Raw genomic sequence first — 21,011 nt, forward strand, 5'->3', positions numbered from 1 at the left:
TAGTTTATGAATTACATATAAAAATGATTAAAGACTCAAACAATTTTTTAATATTACATACAATTTTATTTTTCAGATTGTTTTTCAAAATTTAATAGAACGTCTAGCATTTGACTGTCCGATATGTCCTCTTGTTGAGTGAACATAAGTTCCCACATTTGACCGTCATCATAATGGAGTAAATGATCGACAGATTCTACACATTGAAGTAATTCATAGTCCCGTGACTCATCCATGAATTCTAAGTCATCAATGGGTTCCATAACTTGTTCATTGTTGCTGTCCAGAACAATTTCGAAGGAAACATTCTGCTCACCTTCCATTTTATTGCTGTAATTTGCATAAAAAATAAATATATCAGTAGTGATAGGGCACTGTTGGGTTTAAGTTCAGACAGGTACTTGTGAGTTTATAACAGAGAAGTAATCTATGGGCACTGTATGGTTTCAGGCGTGAAGTAGTACTATTAAAAAGTGCCTGTGAAGAAGCCTAAGTAAATTCATAATTATACCACAGAAACATAAATCAATCCATAATTATAATAAAGAAGCCTTTCTCAATGTCTAACTCTTACAGAGGGATAGTATATAACTATCTGAAAATGTTTTCAAATTTATAAAATAATATCTCACCTTCTAAAAACAAGTTTAAGTTGTGAGTGAAAATGATCTTGCAATGTAATTCAGGAAGTAGTAGTCAAAATGGCTGTGTTTCTCTCTCTTTCTTTATATATATTCAGGTACATAACCAATCAAATGTCAGGTAAAAAAAGTAGAAAATGAAAGTAACATTTTAATTGGTTGTCAATTCCAACACTTCAGATGTGTTTTGAGAAGTAATTTACCTCAGGGTATTTAGAGAGGTCTACAGGCTAAATGGCTAAATGGAATTCCAATCAAATTTGTGAAAATGGTAGGGATTGGTATGTAGTATGAGCTAATCTATATTTGGTGAAATTGTCTCCAGTTGCTTTTCTGTAAACTACTTTCCCACCTTTTTTGATGGTGCGCTTCCCAGGGAGCGACCCGGTACGCGAACTGGTGAGCGCCCCGGTTCGCGAACCTTAAGCGTTACGGGAGTCCACCATTTTGTGTTTCGGTCGAATTAAGATACAAGATGGAGGGCAAATAATGTTCAGAATGGGTAGAAGGGGGCACGGTAGACTTATTTTGACCCCCTAGGTTTTCTGAGGGTGGCTGAGGAGGCTTATATGTGCGAAAAAAAAAAAAAAAAATTTTAAATTTCGCGAGGTTAGCTCCCGGTTCGCGTACCGGGAAGCGCCCCAGGGAGCGTACTTTGTTGAAAATTTGTGAAAAATGTTAGAGTAAAATAATAATTGTGAGTGATCAGATGTAGGGTAGCTCTGAGAAGAGCTTTTGGGTTTATGGTACATTTAGGTACTTATAAGTAGGTACCAATGCACAGTCTTAAATTCAGAATAAAAATTCTGTTGCCCTCATCTGAGAAGTGAACTCCATCTCCTCTGTAGATATCTTGCATGTAGTAACGCAAGTTATTGTTGTACAGGGAGCCCATTCCATGGTCTCTCATGTAAGCTGAAACAGATTTGTTTACATGCTTCCTCGACTTCTCAATTTGTGGACAAAATTGGTTTGACCACCTCCATTTCTGTCTTTGGCATATATTTGAATATACCAAGGCAGTTTGAGGAAAAAGTGCCATCAATTGCTCAAAGGTGTCCTTTAAAAGCATTTCCAGACCTACCCCAGTCAAAGTGCCCAAATCATTACCTCCACAGTGCACAATTAACAGGTCAGGTTTTGGCAAATGCATAAAGGTTTTCACCAATGGTATCAATTGGTGACATTTTAATCCTCTGTGGCCAAACCACTTAATTTCCACATCTTGTAAATTGAGGTTAGGTAAATTTCTGTTCTCAGCATACCTGTGAGCCCAGTGGATATAACTATGTCCAACAATCCAGACAGAAAACATGGTGAGAGAAGGTTCTGCTGCAGTCAGATGAAGTGTGGCAATGAAATGGCAGTTGAAAAAATGAGAGTTTAAAATGAAAAAAACTGTGGAGTTTCTGTGTTAATGAAGCAGTAACAGTGATTGGTGGATTTTGATTGCTGAAAACAGAAAGTTAGGGTGCATGGATGAGTTCTTTGAAAGATGTATTTTGAATGGTCAATAAAAAGTAATTAAATGAAAGATTGCAGTGGATACGCAGGTGCACTGAGAGTTCAGAGTTCAATTGCAACATTGTTGTGTGAACTTGCAAACACCAGAGGTCTTCCAAGAGGTGGTTGCCATGCAGAAAAGGCATGAAATGGCAGAGGGGGGAAGGGTTTTCATTTGAAAAAAAGTGAGGGAAGAGTTTTGATTGGGTGACATGAGAGATATGTGTGAAGAATTACAGCATTTCTGTGCTTTTGATAGCTGCAGACTCTGGAGTGCATACCTTTTGCTCTGCTGAAGACAAATTGGTGTGTTTCTGAGACTGTTTTCAAACTCAAAGTATTTGCTAAGGTGAGAAAATATTTCTTTAATTTAGATAGAGAATAGTGTGCTTTAAGGAGAAAATTATGAAGAAAGTTGTGTTTTTCAAATGTTGCTTTGTCTCAAGTGTTTTACAAATAGATTTTGTTTCTTTGAGAAAATGTAATTGGAGAAAATGTGAAGTATTAGTACTGACAGGGTGTTTTTCTGCATAGGAGCTGTGGAGTCTTTTCAAATTATGACTTGAAAATCGTTTTTGAGGAAAATGAATGGTTATAATATTTCTGACAATGACATAATGGTGTATGCTTCTTTATAATGCAATTGACTGTCTCTGATGTTATTTTTCCCATTTTAATGTAAGACCTTTCTCTGTGGCGCAAATTGCTTGTAAATATGCTCCCACCTGTGCATGGCAAATTTAGATTTTGAATGTTTGTGTTACATAGCCATGTTAAAAGTGATACAAACATGCTGCAAAGGCAATCAAAAAACGCTTTTATGTGTCTTAAGGACATTTTAAGTAATTTTCCCATGTGCAGTGTTTTGAAATTATGATTTCAAAATCGTTTTTGGGGAAAAGGAATTGTTTTTAAATTTATGACAAGGACATAATGGTGTATGCTTCTTTATAAGGCAATTGACTGTCTCTGATGTTATTTTTCCCATTTCAATGTAAGACCTTTCTCTGTGGCGCAAATTGCTTGTAAATATGCTCCCACCTGTGCATGGCAAATTTAGATTTTGAATGTTTGTGTTACATAGCCATGTTAAAAGTGATACAAACATGCTGCAAAGGCAATCAAAAAACGCTTTTATGTGTCTTAAGGACATTTGATGTCATTTTTCCCATATTACATTAAAAGACCTTTCTCCGTGGGGCACATTCCTTGTAAATATGGTTACACTTGTGCATGGTAAATTTAGATTTTGACTGTTTGAGTTACATAACCATGTTAAAAGTGACCCAAAAAAATTGCAAAGGCTTTCAAAAAACACTTTCATGTGTCTTAAGGACATTTTAAGTCATTTCCCTGTGGGCAGTGTTTTCAAATTATGACTTGAAAATCGTTTTTGAGGTAAAGGAATGTTGTTAAATTTTATGTGCGCCATATGCCCCCAAATTTCTTTTTCAGGGGTGCAGCAGGGTGTTCTTGAGACACCCCTGCACCTTTGGAAAAATTCCTAATTTGCGATGAGCTAATTGCTAATCGCAAATTGCACCTTCATTCCTATGGGCATCCTGGCCCATGGAAATGAATGGGTAATTTGCAATTAGCAATTTGCTCATCGCAAATTAGGAATGGTAAAGAATCGCTATTTATTCCTTAAAATTCGCTATTTTGGAAATGCAAAATAGTTTGATGATACATATGGCGGTTGATCTCTAACAAGATAAGAAGCTTAGGGATACATTTATGATGACTGGCGCAATGAAGTGGACATCACTTACTTCATTGGTAGAGCTTTACATGTATTATCTCCTCTGTATTCTTCATCAAGCGTAACTTTAATCTGCAATCCTGAGTAGGCCTCACCTTAAACAAACCTCTGGATAGGCCACACCTTATCGTTATCATGAATTAATCATTTAAAATGCTAGGGACAGATTTATGATAGGTGTATGCCTCTTTTGCGCCACTTACAAAACACTGCCCATGGGGAAATGACTTAAAATGTCCTTAAGACACATGAAAGTGTTTTTTTAAAGCCTTTGCAATTTTTTTGGGTCACTTTTAACATGGCTATGTGACTCAAACAGTCAAAATCTAAATTCACCATGCACAGGTGGGAGCATATTTACAAGGAATGTGCTCCATGGGGAAAGGTCTTATAATGTAATATGGGAAAAATGACATCAGAGACAGTGAAATGCCTTATAAAGAAGCATACACCATTATGTCCTTGTCATAAATTTACAAACCATTCCTTTTCCCTAAAAACGATTTTCAAATCAAAATTTGAAAACACTGCACATGTGGAAATGACTTAAAATGTCCTTAATTCAAAATTTGCTATTCCTTATTTTGCGATTGCACTGAAGGATTTGCAAATTTTGCGATTCCTTAAATGCAATGTATCAAACAAAAAATATGTAAAAAATGACATTAAGGATTTGGAAACTACCACCAACTTCTAGTTTGTGGTAATTTGCGAATTCTTTTCAAAAAGCTTTTTTTCCAAAAAACAAAAGGTGCCATATGACGCCAATACATGCCCTTAGGGCATGTATGTGCGCCATATGCCCCCAAATTTCTTTTTCAGGGGTGCAGCAGGGTGTTCTTGAGACACCCCTGCACCCTTGAAAAAATTCCTAATTTGCGATGAGCTAATTGCTAATCGCAAATTGCACCTTCATTCCTATGAGCCTCCTAGCCCATGGAAATGAATGGGTAATTTGCAATTAGCAATTTGCTCATTGCAAATTAGGAATGGTAAAGAATCGCTATTTATTCCTTCAAATTCGCTATTTAGGAAATGCAAAATAGTTTGATGATACATATGGCGGTTCATCTGTAACAAGATAAGAAGCTTAGGGATAAATTTATGATGACTGGCGCAATAAAGTGGACATTACTTACTTCATTGGTAGGCCTTTACATGTATTATCTCCTCTGTATTCTTCATCAAGCGTAACTTTAATCTGCAATCCTGAGTAGGCCTCACCTTAAACAAACCTCTGGATAGGCCACACCTTATCGTCATCCTGGATTAATCATTTAAAATGCTAGGGACAGATTTATGATAGGTGTATGCCTCTTTTGCGCCACTGTGCGTCACTTTTATGATGCAGCGGCGGTGCAAAAGATTTGCTATGAGGCGACAAAATTACAAATTGATGCATTTAGGCAGATGTGTCATGGTGTAAAAAAAACGTGCCACATGAAACCGATGCAGCAGTGATGCAAAAGATGCACCATGTTGCAAGACAGGCCTCACTTGGGGCCATATGTATCAAGATAATTAGCATTCGCAAAGATCAAAATTTGCAAATTTCGGCCTTTGCGAATGCTAATTAGACAAATGGTATGTATCAAACAAGTTTGATGCAAAATAAGGAATAGCAATATTTGCTATTCCTTATTTTGCGATTGCACTGAAGGATTTGCAAATTTTGCGATTCCTTAAATGCAATGTATCAAACAAAAAATATGCAAAAAATGCCATTAAGGATTTGCAAATTACCACCAACTTCTAGTTGGTGGTAATTTGCGAATTCTTTTCAAAAAGCTTTTTTTCCAAAAAACAAAAGGTGCCATATGACGCCAATACATGCCCTTAGGGCATGTATGTGCGCCATATGCCCCCAAATTTCTTTTTCAGGGGTGCAGCAGGGTATTCTTGAGACACCCCTGCACCCTTGGAAAAATTCCTAATTTGCGATGAGCTAATTGCTAATCGCAAATTGCACCTTCATTCCTATGAGCCTCCTAGCCCATGGAAATGAATGGGTAATTTGCAATTAGCAATTTGCTCATTGCAAATTAGGAATGGTAAAGAATTGCTATTTATTCCTTAAAATTCGCTATTTAGGAAATGCAAAATAGTTTGATGATACATATGGCGGTTCATCTGTAACAAGATAAGAAGCTTAGGGATAGATTTATGATGACTGGCGCATCACCAGGGATGTGCCAGTCATCCTGCGCCGCTGTTCCGCCACCCATGGTGTGCTGCATTTACAATGCGGCGCAGCATGGGGCAAAAATGGCACAGATGCGTGACGTATCTGTGCTGTAAAGGTGGCGCATTGCTGGAGTTGTATCGCAAGTGCGATGCAGCTCCAGCAAGGCTCAGGGGTGCCCCATCTCCACAATGTTGCGTCAAGACCTATGCCTGCTTAAAGCAGGCGCAGGGTTTTTACGCAGCTTTCTCCTATCTGATTGTAAATGCGGCACACCATGGGTGGCAGAGCAGCGGTGCACGTTAACTGGTGCATGCCTGGGGATGTGCCATTTAACATAAATCTGCCCCTTTACATTTAAGTATGTGCAGGGGACACAGAGTCGGTGAGGCTTATCCAAGGTTAAGAAGAGATGAGTCCTGTTCACTGAAAAATTAGACATAGGCTTCACCTGCTCAGCATCGCTGGACATGGCTAAATAATAGCTGCAAAATGTTACTCTTGTTAAACAATTTTACTATTATAATCTCTGAGATTTGTCTCTTACTCTGCAACATCTCATTGTTGTTATCTTTCTTTAAAGATAAAGACAACATCAACATGAGCGATAATCTGCAATCTGTTGATTTTGACCTCATCATTGAACTTGTAATTGAAACATCAGTGGATGTTGATCCCTTGGATGATTTAAATCCTGAGGATGAAGAAGAACGTGATGAGGATGCAGATTTGTCCGAATTATATGACATAGGGTGGGAAGCTGACCTGCTTGATCCTATGGAACTATAAACATTTATTTTTAAAATTTATAATAAATAAAAAGTAAAAATGTAAACCGTTTAATTTAAAAATAAAGACACCTTCAAAAACAGGTTATGTGTAGTGTCTTCAATAAAATATTAAAATATGCTCATAAAATTAGATCAGATTCACATATAAGATAGCACAGGTAACATGAATATAAATTCCATTTCTTTTCTGCTATTTCTGTATTCTAAAATTGCCATGCACTAAAAAATCTTATATGTAAAAATGTAAAGTAGTGTTTTAAGTTTTTGATTACTGTTATTGATGTACTGTTGGGTAATAGTGGTTAATAACATTTTTTAATATATTTTACCACAGATTCAACTGCAGATCATTTCAACATTTCACCATGCCAACGAAAGAAAGACTGAGAAAGGCTGAAAAACGTCAAAGACAGCAGGTGATTGAAAAAAAGCAGCAGTCCTCTAACAAAAAGATTTGTCAAGTCAACAAGAAAGCACCGGGTAAGAGTACAAAAACATTCATAAGAAATATTTGCAGTAAAAAAAATATTACTACAGAAAATGTTTCAGTCCAGAAAAAGAGAAGCAATTCAAATGGAAAGGAAAGGCCAATCAAAAATGTTACTGCTAGAGCAAGAGATAACTCTGTGCATGATAGTAGAAGGAAACAACAGTTTAGGGACATTCGTAAACGAATGTTCCGCAACAGGATAATTGGCAATTTGTTAAAAAATATTAAGAAAGGTCAACAGAAAGTGTTTTTTTATAAGAGAAAAAAAAAAGTTGAGAAAGTTATTGATCAGGCATTTGAAATTAAACGTAAGTTATTTATTTTGATAATCAATAGAATTAGGAAGCTAAACAAGGCAATTTATGATTTCAAAAGAAATAGTAGATGGAAGAGAATAGTTAATCGTAGTAATTTTTGTGAAGTTTTTTCTGGAGAATGGATGCATAGTTCAAGCTGTGAGGCATTTTTTAATGAGGAGAGTTATTTCCAGGATAATGATTTGGTGCATGCAGTTGACACCAGTGGTCGTGCTTATGAAGTGAAAGATGGTTGTCCAGTTGAAAAAGAAAAACTTGTGACAACAGAGGCAGAAGAGGTGTTAGGTAATGAGGTTTTAGGAAGACGTGCTAAGGGTCCTGTGTACACCTGGAAGTGTAGTAGTATTTGCAGTGTGCGACAGGATTCCATCAATTTGCTTTGTGATTTTGTACGGTCATTTAATAAGAAAAGTTTGAAGCAGAAAATAAGGTTGTTGCAAGAATTAGATCCTTGCAGAGTGAGAGAAGTGACAGGTTTGCATGGTCATTCACTGGCTTGTCTTTCCAGGAGAGTATGCCAGAGTGTTTTTCATCATTTCAGGATGCTAGCAGTGCATCATAATAAAGTGAGGAAATTAGTTAGAATGTTGTATTATGCTAAGAGTCCAGCAATTATGCTTAAAAAATTATGTGCTGCTCTTTTGCATGGTTCTGAAATAGATGAGAAGAATATATGTGAAGAAATTGAGTTTTGTTACTTTGGAAGTAAAGAGGAAAATGTTGAAATTGACCAAGAAGAAGCGGGTAATGTGAAAGATAGTGTACAGGTTTCCAGTACAGATAATTTCCAGAGGGAAATTGCCACGTTTCAGGTCAAATCAAGTGAGAGGCCAAATTTCACTTGTGTGTGTTGTCGACGCACTTATTATAAGAATCAGACTAAGTTAGTGGATTTATATGCAAAAAGTGAAAGGGAAAATAATAGTGAATGGAAGGATTTCGCAACATACTTGATGGTAGAAAATTGTTTTGATTTGGGATTGGATCAATGTGTGTGTACTTATTGTTGTTGCAAATTAAATCAAAACCAGATGCCTGCTAGAGCAGTTCATAATAATCTGGAATTGGTTGAGATTCCTTCTGAATTGAAGGATTTAAATACTTATGAATCTATTTTGATTCAAAGTATCCATCCCTTTCAGGCTATTGTAAGAATGGAGCCAAAGACAGGGAAATTGCCTCCATCAGATTTACAGAGAGGATTAAAGGGAAGAGTTGTTTATTTGCCTCTAGATTTGAAGAAAAACATTAACACAATTGGAGTAGAAAAAGTGGACGAGGAACCTCTGGTTATCTTAGTTAATGGGGTTCCGACAAAGAATAAGAAAATATGGCAAGATTTAGTAGATGTTAGGAAAGTTAAAAAGGCAACATTGTATTTGAAAAAAAATAATAAATACTATAAGAATGTATATGTTGCAGAAGAGGAAGTAAGTGAGGAAGAGGATAGCGATTTGTGTGCTGGTCAAATTGAGAAAGTAGAAACTTCTACTAGTGAAGAAATATATGAACATTATAGTGTTCATCCTTTGCATTCCAAGGAAGTCATGGGGAATGCTATTGAGTTGTTTCAAATGAAACAAGCCAAAGGGAGTCCCATTAGTGTTTGGGAGGAAAGTTTGGAAGCTCGGTGTTTCCCACAGCTTTTTCCAACAGGTCAGGGAGGAAGATATGATGAGCGACCTCATCAAATTCCTGCTTCTGAATACCGGACTTTGCGATTGTATGCAGGAGATGCTAGGTTTCGACAATGCATTCCTTATTTGTTTCATCTCCTGTTTGAAAGCGATCTGTCTGGACTGTCATATGCAGTGAACCACATCTTGAAAAGTGGTATACACATGCCAAACATCTCGGCAAGTGACTTTATGGATAAAGTCAATGTCCAAGACAGTATTTTGGATTCTCACCTGATTAATCTCATGGCGTGTCAGCGTGGTACTAATGAGTACTGGTACCGTCGTCATGGTGATTTAAAATGTATGCTGAGGAACTTAGCTACTCCCACATGGTTCCTCACTCTGAGCTGTGCCGAGTATGGCTGGGAAGACTTACTTGAATTTCTACGAGAGGCAAATGCTAACGTAGAAAACATCGAATTCAAGACACCCGGAGAACTGTGCTCTTTGGATCCAGTCAATGTATGTAGGTACTTCAATCATAGATTTGAAGCTATGATGTCTTTCATCATGAATAAGAAGAATCCACCTCTTGGAGAGGTGTTGGATTTCTTCTGGAGAAAGGAGTACCAATCAAGAGGTGCTCCTCATATACATATGTTGCTGTGGATCAAGGATGCACCTAAATTTGGAACGGATCCAGAAGACTCAGTGATGAGTTTTATACAACAGTATTCTACGTGTGCTGTTCCAAACGCAAAGGAGAAGAAAAGCCTAAGAGAAAAAGTTCTGCGTTTCCAAAGCCATCGATGTGGAAAGTACTGTCGTCGTAAATTCCGAAACAAGGACAAGTTCTACACCAAATGTCGTTTCGGTTTTCCACGACCGGTGATTTCTAAAGGAAGAGTAAACAGTTTGATGTCTTCGCTGCGACATAATGTGATGAAGAAATCACCTAAAAACACATACAATTTGAAGAGGAACGAAGAGTCCAAGTACATCAACGACTACAACCCGGTGATTTTGTCCATGTGGAATGCTAACATGGATATACAGTTTGTGGCTGATAACTGTATGGCTGTGGCTCGGTATGTGACGTCTTACATCACCAAAAAAGAGAAGACAGAATTGAAGGATATGTGGGAGGACATTTCCCATGAAAAGAGCCTCAGCAAGAAGTTGTACAGTTTCAGTCTGAAGATGTTGTCGCATCGAGAAATTGGAGCGTACGAATGTTCTGACCGGTTGTCTTCAGCAAGTCTCTATGCCAAGTCCAGGAGTATCATTTGGGCGAGTCTTGGTCTTGCTGAAACGCGTAATCGAGTTCTCAAACCTGTGCGGGAAATTGAGTATTTGGCGGAAAAGGAGCCAAACAGTACCGACATTTTGAAGACCAACATGTTGGATACATATTATCCAAATCGAAGCAGTCACCTCGAGAATGTTTGTCTGTATGAGGTTCTGCAAAATTACATATTCAAGAGGAACATCAAAGAAGATACTGAGAAAGGAGTGTATGCTGTAATAGGAAGTGAGGGATGTCTGGTCAAGCAAAGAAAATGCCACTTGGTAAACCATCGAAAATTGAGTGGCGAATCTCCTGAAAAAAAGGAGTTTTTCTATTTAGCACTTTTGCAACTTTTCAAGCCTTGGCGTGCAGAAGAGGAATTGCTTGGAGATTTTCTCTGTTACGAAGACTCTTTCAATGCCGCCAAGGAGACCATAGAATGTCCTGCTTTTCCCAAATATGTAGAAATGTTGAATGCGGAAATTGAGCAGGAAGCAATGATTGCAGCCGAGATTGCCAGAGACAGTTCTCAGGACAGTCAGAGTTCTGCTTCATTGAGTCAGGATCCACTAGGAGGACCTGTTATCGAAAATGAAGCTGCCACTGCTATGAATGAAGTGGAAAGAGCCATGGCACATGCTCAGGAGGATGCGGTTAACTTAGAAAAGTTGGAAAGACAACTCAACGTTGAGCAGAGGAAAATATATGACGAAGTTACCTTGCAAATTGATCATGGATTAAGTCATGACAAGAAAGAGTGCTCATGTACGTCGTTGAAGCCTGTCCGACTGTACGTGAGTGGAGAAGCGGGAACTGGAAAAAGTTTCCTCATTAAAGCAATTTCATGCTATTTGCAGGAAAGGACAGAGTCATCGCTGTCTTGTGTTGTCACCGCTCCAACTGGACTGGCAGCACATAACATTAAAGGGATTACTTTACATCGTTTACTGATGCTGCCAGTGGAGCATGACAACAAATTACAATATCACAAGCTATCTGGAGATGCTTGTTTTGAAGTTTCAAGAATCTTGAGGAAAATGAAACTTCTTATCATTGACGAAGTAAGCATGGTTTCCAATGTCATGCTTGCCTTTGTGCATTTGAGAATGCAAGAAGTTCTCAAAACAGAGTATGATGTGTTATTTGGTGGCAAACACATCATTGTTTTCGGAGATCTTCTGCAGCTGACACCAGTGAAAGGGCAACCTGTGTTCAAAATGCTCACGCATGAAGATACCAGGAAGTGCCTAGGCAGCATTGGCAACGTCAATATATGGTTAAACTTCAATTATGCTGAACTGCATGAAAATATGCGTCAGGCGAAGGATGAAGTTTACAAGACTATTCTACAAGATGTTAGAATTGGAAAAGTGACCGAGCATGGGAAAGAAGCTTTACATGCACGATTACTGTCAAATTTATATCCAGAACAAGATGTTGTGCCTGAGAATATTTTTCAGAAAATTACTGAGAAGAAATCTGGAATATGTTTGATGCCAACTCTTGCAGAATGTGCCAAATTCAACAACAAAATGTTGCATTTAGAAAAGCAAGAGATTGTGAAACTGGAAGCTATTGACAGAGTAGAGCATATGGGATCAACAATTATTTTGTCTGAGAATCTGAAAACAAAATTGGATTCATTAGAGAAGAGTATATCTAAAACTGCAGGTTTTGAAAAGACTCTGAATGTGTGCTTGAACTGCCGTATAATTTTAAGAAGGAATTTACATGTTGAAAGAGGTCTGGTAAATGGATCAATGGGTAATGTTGTTGATTTTGTAAAATACAGAAATAGAGATGGAATTGAATTTTTAAAAATTAAATTTGATGGCATTGAGGAAGTACAGCTAATTGGTCGTTGCTCTGCTAGATTTTTGCTTGTAAAAGACTTATATGTTCGCCGTAAGCAGTTTCCTGTTTGCTTGGCATATGCGGTGACAATCCATAAATCGCAAGGTTTAAGTGTAGACAGTGCATTGGTGAATATTGGCAGTTCTGTGTTCAAGGAGGGTATGGCATATGTGGCATTGTCACGAGTTAGAACTTTATCGGGATTGTACTTGATTGAGTGTGATGTCACAAGCATTTGTGCGGATCTAGATTGTGTTAAGGAATACAATAGGTTAAGAAGAGAGTAAGCGCCACATTTGCCTCAATATCCTTTGTTTGAGAAACGTGTGGTAGGCCGGAAACGAAGAAATGTAACCAATACTGGGGAGGTTGTAGCAAAAAGACGAAAAGTCGATGAACCTGAAATTATAAGCAGAAACAAAAAGAATTCTGTTGAAGATGTTGTTGGTTTTCAATTTGAAAACAGTTCTGGTGTCAACTGTTATGCTAATGTAGTGGTTAATGTTTTGTTTTCTCTAGAAAATGTAAAAGAAGAGATTGTGGTCAATTCTGATCAAAGATTTTGCAGTTTGTTAAATTCTGTGTTAGAGAAATGTAGCACTGATAGAACAAACATAGAAAGTGTGTCTGAAATTCGAAATCTGTTAGACAGATGTTCAGGCCAAACACAATTCTCTCAAAATATTCAGCAAGATTGTCAGGAGTTTTTAATGTATATGCTTGATGTATTGCATGCTGAAGGTGTAGATGTAGATCAGCTGTTTGGGCTTTCTTATCAATGGCAGCATGACTGCGAGAACTGTATGGTATCAAGTACTACTAGTGTAGACTCAGAAAGATTTATATATTCAACTTTGCCAGACAGTAAATCAGTCTCCTTTAATAAGCTAGTAAAAGCAGCTGATCACAACATGGAGTGTAGCCAATGTAAATCTGAAATGATGTCCACATTATTTATACGAACATATGGCCAGTATGTCATTTTAATGTTCCAACGATGTAGGCCTGATGGAACAAAATTGACAACTTTAATGAAAAATTTTGTGGCTTCGCAGTTGTCAATATCAGGAAGGACTTTTGTAACTGCAGCAATTATATATCATGACAGTCCTTCAATAACATCAGGACATTACACAGCTTATTTAAAGTCTAGAAATGGCTGGTCATTTTGCAATGATTCTGTTTTAATTTAAAAAAAAAAATTGCCGTATGACCTTAAAAACTCTTACCTGGTGTTTTTAAAACCAAAATTTTAGGGAAAGAATCTCGGGATGTGCTCTGTGGAATTTCAAGAAGTTCTAATGGGTCCTACACGATTTGGCCTTGAGGATAAGAGTAGTTCAGAGACATAACTTCTAACCATAAGACTGGACGTCATGGAGAAATAAGTGCACTTTGAATGAGTTCAGAAAAACTATTTCTTTTTATAAGCTAATTGAAGCAGCCAATCAAAACATAGAGTAGAGGGAATGTAAGTCTGCAATGCTGTCTACTGTTTTACATTGCTTTGTGATTAAAAGTGATGTAGAGAATTAAATAATTGCAGTAGTCATAGAGGTAGTGTAAGTCTGCTTCATAGTAAGCAGTATCAGTGTCATAGGAAATGTAGAACATGACTGAGCAAGAAGGGGAAGATATTACTATTCCAGGATTGTGAAAATGATCTTCAACATTTTAATTCTGAAAGTTGCAGAAATGCCAAATGACGGGATTGGCTTACAAGAAATCCAAGAGTTATAAATGGCTCTGACAAGATTTGGCTTTGTGGAAACTTGTGGTAGAGAGCAAGAAGTCATTTATTGCATGTAACATGTTTTTAAAAACGATGGAGGTTTTCTTTCAGAAAGTGGCGGGCTGAAAGTAATAACAGCACAACAGAGTGTAAGCTGTTCATAGGACATCCTTTGACATCATGGAAAGTAAGTTAACTTTAAGGAGTTCTGAATTCTGATTTGTTATGTTGTATGGGTTTTTTAAACACAATCATTTTGATTGTGTTTTTTTTTCCCCGCTGTTATATGATGAATACCTTCAAGTCACTGTTTTTAGTGAATTTTGATACATTCTGAGAACAGCAAAAATAAACCATTTAACATGTATAATTAATTCTGTACTGTTTGCATTTATGATGTATATGTAGAACTGTGTAGGAGGCATGGAGAAGGTGAGGCTTCTGTAAGTGTCAAAGTTGTTGCATGCAGTGCTGCACTTCTGCGTACTCTTTCATATGCTGGACTACATCTGCACAATGAGATACCTAAGCAAAGGAAACACAAGTGATGTGATTGTGAAATGAGCAAAAGAAATTGCACGTATTTCAATTACATCACCTGTGTTTCCTATCATTACGAATCACATTGTGCAGATCAAGTTTAGGTCTGTCCAGGGAAACATAGGAGGTTTGGACTTTGTTCAAGAGTGCAGTGGACATGACTCACTTCATTGGTAGACCTTCACATGTATTATGTCCTCTATTCTCTTCAACAACTCGAAATTTCATCTGCAACCCTGAGTAGGCCTCACCTCAAACAAACCTCTGGATAGGACACATCTTATTGGCATCCTGAAGCAATCATTTAAAATTTTAGGGGTATATTATCAACAACTAGCGATAATTTTTGTCTCTAACTTGTTTAGAGACAAAAATTATCGCCGCACATCGGCGATTTTTATCGCAGATAAACCTTGCTATTAGCAAGGTTTATCGCAAATGCGATAAAAAACGCCCGCAATGCATGAATATCGCTGAAAAGTCAGCGATATTCATGCATTATCGAGCAAATGCTCTTAGCCATGTTATCCACCTCCCATTGGATAACATGGCTAAGAACTGCTCAGGGCAGGTGTTAGCTTTTGGAGATATTCGCCCTTAGCGCAAATATCTCCAAAAGTTGGTAATAGGAGATAGCGATGTTAGCGACTGTTTCCAGTCGCTAACATCTTGGCACGCCCACTTTGCATATCATTAGTGATAAATATCACTGACATGCAAAGTGGGGCCCATGATGGTCGCTATCTCCTATTAGCTGTCGCTAACTGGTGTTAGCGACAGCTTGGTAATAGGGAGATAATTTTATCTCCGCTTTCTTGGCTTTTAAAGCCAAAAAAGCGGAGATAAAACCCCTTGATAATATACCCCTTAGTGTCTTGCGACACTTTTCTGAGACAACAGCAATGCAAAAGATGCACCATGTTTTAAGATAGGCCTCACTTCATCTGCATCAAGATACTGTTAGTTTAAAATGTATATCTTTAGGACTGTGTAGGGGGCCTGGAGAAGCAGAAGCTTCTGTAAGTGTCAAAGTTGTTGAAAAACTGTTTGTCCTTCAATCTTTTCCCTTGTCTTTTGTCATTTTTAAATACGTGTTTTAATATTTTTCAAATGTTTGTTCTCTCTTTCACAGATTGAAAGTATAAAAACAAAAAGTGAGTAATTTAACGACAATTATAAGGTAAATGTTTTGTACTCTTTTCGTTACATTTCTATCACATTTAACTTCTATTAGTTCCACTGCTTCATTTCTTTAACCCTCAGTTTCCTGCCTTTGCTACTTCGCTCATTCCTTTCTCTATTACCTACTTACTCAACTCCTTCCACTCTTTTTCTCAGTCCCTCTCTTCTCATAGTTCCTCACTCTTGTTCACTCACTCCGTCTCTATTACTCTTAGTGTCTTTGACTGATCACTCTATCACTATTTGTTCATAATGCTTTCTCTGTGTAGTTGAAGCACACTAAGGGGCATATTATGAACACAGCCAATAAAATTATTGCTGTTTTTATTGGCAGAAAACTGGTGCAAAAGTGGTTTTAGCGGCAGTTTTCTGCCGCAAAAGCGGCTTTAGCGACACATTTCTGCCAATAAAAGCTGCAAAACTTTTATTGCCTATGTTGATGATATGGCTCTATGTTACTTACATTTCTTTGCTGTTTCAATTAATCTTTTTCTGTTATTTTTTGTTTTCTGTTTTCTATTTTTTCTCTCTGTTATTCCCCATGTTTTAATCTTATTTTGAACATTCACTCACATTCTCCAAGAAACTCTTCTTTGTTAATGTTATACTCTCTTTTTTTTCTTTCACTTCCTTCTCTATTTTGTTTTTCACAATTATACCCTCTTCCGTCTTTTCTTCGGTAAATAGATCTATTAAACAGTATCTCTTCTTTACTCCCTATAGCTGTCTTTCTTTTAACATCACTCTCTGTTTACTTTCCTTATACTTACTTTTTTTTTTTTTTTATTGTTTTGGTTAGCTCCCGGTCCGCGTACCGGGAAGCTAACCGGGAAGCGAACCAAAAGAAATAGAGCTTGCCAGAGTGCTAAACATTCTAGCAATTTTTTTTGAAAGGGGAGGTAGTTCTGAAAATAACTTTTTTTTTAAATATTTTTGTTGTTTTATATTTTTTTTTTATTTTTTGAACATTTTTTGTTTTTTTTGTATTTTTTGAACGATTTTATATTTTTTTGGGGTTTTTTGGGGGGGGAAACAACAAAAAACAGGCATTGAAAAGGGCTCAACAGGAGCAAAAAAATTACTGGGGGCGGTTAGGGCAATTATGATGTTCATAAGCCAGGTTGATAGCATTTATACTCATATTACCACATGCTATCAACGCACCACAGTGCATACAAGTATGTTTCATGTGGCCAAAATTCTCTTGTATGTTTGGCACAGTTTCCCGTGCCTCTGCTGGTGTCAATGAAATTGACGATCTTGATCTGGCCACAGGAGTTGATGTTGGATTTTCCTCCAAATCCCGTATTTCCGCCCGGCTGTAATTAAGTGGATGCTTCCTGGTCATGTGCCTATGCATAGTATAGTTCCCATAACTATACTTCTTATCCGTCCCTCTTGATAATTTATCTTTGCAGATGAGGCAGGTGACATACCTCGCATTCACTTTTTTTTGGCCAGGAGGGATTGAATAAAACTGCCAGATGAAACTGGCTTTCTTATGGGAAACCCGGGGCACCTCTTCCTCCATTTCTTCCTCTTCCTCCTCTGTGTTGGTCATGACCTGGGGAGGTGGTCCTCTCTTCCCATGAGGAGGTGGAGGTGGTGGTGGGGGTGCACCAGCTGAAGCAACTACTGAAGCCATTTCTGAAGTATTAATAAAGGTCTTCCTCTCACAACTATCAGGGCCGCTTTGGATCAGGGCAAAAGAGCTGTCCTGATCCTACTGGATCTGTCTGCGGCGTTCGACACGGTGTCCCATGATATTTTACTTCATCGCCTGAGTAGTGCAGGCATAGGGGGCACCGTGTTGAAATGGTTTACCAACTTCCTCAGACAAAGAAAACAGACTGTTCTCCTAGGTCCGCATTACTCTGAGGCAAGAGAAGTCCAATCTGGGGTACCTCAGGGCTCTAGCTTAAGCCCCATATTGTTTAACCTATATATGGTCCCCCTAATGAAACTTATCTCCTCTTTTGCTATCAGCTCAATAGCCTATGCCGATGATACTCAACTAGTTGTAATCCTAGATGAGGACGCGGCAATTGCTGAACATTCCCTCAGAGATTGTCTGAAGGCCACTTTCGAGTGGATGAACACAAACCACCTGAGATGCAACACTGCAAAGACGGAAATTTTACCCTTTGGGAAAAATAATCTGTTTTCTCCCCAAACCTGCTGGCCACCTAATGCTGAAGCCCCTCCGAGTACCATAAAGAGCGCCCGAAATTTAGGAATTAAAATTGACGAGGCACTATCCTTCAAACAACAGACCAGTGAAGTAGCTGGCTCCTGTTTTAATATCATCAAAAGCCTTCGGAAATTCTTTGACTTCCTCCCCCTACCAGCAAGGAAAACGGTAGCGGTGGCATTGATTACATCTAGGTTGGACTATTGTAACGGACTGTATGTGGGTGCCAACAAGGCCCTCCTACATAAGCTGCAGATGGTGCAAAATACTGCAGCAAGGCTGGTGCTAAAAATGCCAAGAAAATCCTCAGCATCCGCAGCACTTGACACCCTCCACTGGCTCCCTATCCAAAAGAGAATTCTATTCAAACTATTGATCATCTCTTTCAGAGCATTCCACAAAAGAGGCCCTACCTACCTGACTAACAAATTCAATCGCTACCACCCCGGACGTCAACTAAGATCTGCTACGGCCAACCTAATGACCATTCCAAAGTTTCGATTGGCCACTAGAGGGGGAAAGTCCCTGGCGGTCAAAGGCTCTAGAGCCTAGAACACACTTCCACCTCAAATTCGCGAAATCTCCTGCGAGAGCAAATTCAGGAAAACCATTAAAACCTGGATTTATAACCTAACTGCCTCCACCTGCAAAACCCTGGTCTAATATCTACTCTAGGGGCTATTACATCTCCCTTCTGCCTACGAACCACACAAATTGAACCTAGCGCCAAGATGCTCCTCGGAGCGATAGAGCGCTATATAAAACCCCCCAAACATAAACATAAACATAAACAATGATGAAAGTCAGAGTGAGGAAAGAAGGAGGGGTTTTCATCATTTGGGAAAAACAATAGTTCTCAACCAATGAAAAGTGTTATTTTTAGGTCACCTGACCTAGCCTTACATGATTATGAAACCAAAAGTGAAATGAACCAATGAAAAGTTTTATTAACAAGTCACATGACCTGTTATGCTTACGTTACGCGCTCCGGTCCGCGCCCCGGATAGCTTCCGGGTCGCTGCGCTTCGCGCCTCGGTCCGCGCCCCGGAGCACTTCCGGGTGCGCTAACGCGGTACGTCACAAGACGCATTACGCGGCAACGCGATACGTCGCGCTTTCGCGCCGCGCCGCGGATCGCTTCCGGGGAGCTGCGTTTCGCGCCTCGGTCCGCGCCCGGGCACTTCCGGGTGCGCTAACGCGGTACGTCATAAGACGCATTACGCGGCAACGCGATACGTCGCGCTTTCGCGACGCGTCACGATGTTGATTTCTTACCGGTTCGCGGACCGGGTCGCGGCATCAATTTGAGCTAACGGAAAGCTTTCCGGTTCGCGGACCGGGAGCGAAACAAAAAAAATATTTAAAAAAAATTATTAATAAACATATAAAATATATTTTTGGATTTAAAGAAGAATACATTTTACAGCTATAGATATTAGCTTTTAAAAAACCAATGAAATTCACTGAAAAAACCATAGGTTATAGACCATATATAGTTAGGAATTAGCATTTACAAAACCTTGAAAATTCACTGAAAAAACCATAGGTTATACACCATATATAGTTAGGAATTAGCATTTAAAAAACCTTATTTTACTCACACAAAACCATTGAAATTCCATATATAGTTAGTTGTACTAACTATATATCGCGCACCCGCAATCCACTGCTGATCATGTCACATATTACATCATTCATGACATGGTCAGTGACATCACTGATGACATCACTGATGCCATCTCAAATGACATCACTGATGACATCACTGATGACATCTCAAATGACATCACTGATGACATCACTGATGACATCTCAAATGACATCACTGATAACATCTCAAATGACATCACTGATGACATCTCATTTGACATTACTGATCACATCACTGATGACATCATTCATGTGATAATACGATGAAGCTCTTCAGACTCTAATATAACCTTAGATACACTCAGTGTAAACAGACACTCACAGACTGTCACTCATCCATGGAGTTACTCACACACCTAGTCAGTCATGCAAAGAATCAATCACGCCTCCATTTCCTCAACTATACAGTTATACACACCTTACTTATTCAAACATATACTAACACATATTTACTCTCTTATACAATCCCTGATACAAGTTCACAATGATCCATACAGCCACTCACACATTCACTGGCTCTTTTGCACAGTTATTTATATATGTCAACTCTCACATGTACTGTGTTTTACATATGTACTTACTTTGACATGTAGCACTGAGATATCCATTCACTCACCAATACACTCATGCACACAGTCAACCGCCCATACAGCTGTTTCCACATGCACTTTTGAACCCATACATCTAGTGAATCAACTGCTCACACATCTATGCACAGAGTCATACACCTCCCAGCCACCCATACACACTCTCAGTCTCCCATACAAATACTTGGGCAACCAATCAATAACCCATATAGTTAATCATATAGCTAATGAGCAACACATGCAGCAGTTTATAGAACAACAGACATAATGATGCACAAATTGAGACAGTTTAGTCACTAACCCATGCACTCAGTGAGACACATTTAATCACTCACTCATACAGTCAGTCATGCACCTACTAAATCCTTCATCCAGACATTTATACATCCACTCATTCTTAAATATGTAAGACATATTTTAACTTTACAGAAAAATACAGTCACTGGATGTTGTCATCAGTGATGTCATCAGTGATGTCATTTGAGATGTCATCAGTGATGTCATCAGTGATGTCATTTGAGATGTCATCAGTGATGTCATCAGTGATGTCACTGACCATGTCATGAATGATGTAATATGTGACATGATCAGCAGTGGATTGCGGGTGCGCGATATATAGTTAGTACAACTAACTATATATGGAATTTCAATGGTTTTGTGTGAGTAAAATAAGGTTTTTTAA

The sequence above is a fragment of the Lissotriton helveticus genome, chromosome 8, assembly GCF_964261635.1.
Source record: "Lissotriton helveticus chromosome 8, aLisHel1.1, whole genome shotgun sequence".
In the NCBI taxonomy this organism is placed as follows: domain Eukaryota; kingdom Metazoa; phylum Chordata; class Amphibia; order Caudata; family Salamandridae; genus Lissotriton; species Lissotriton helveticus.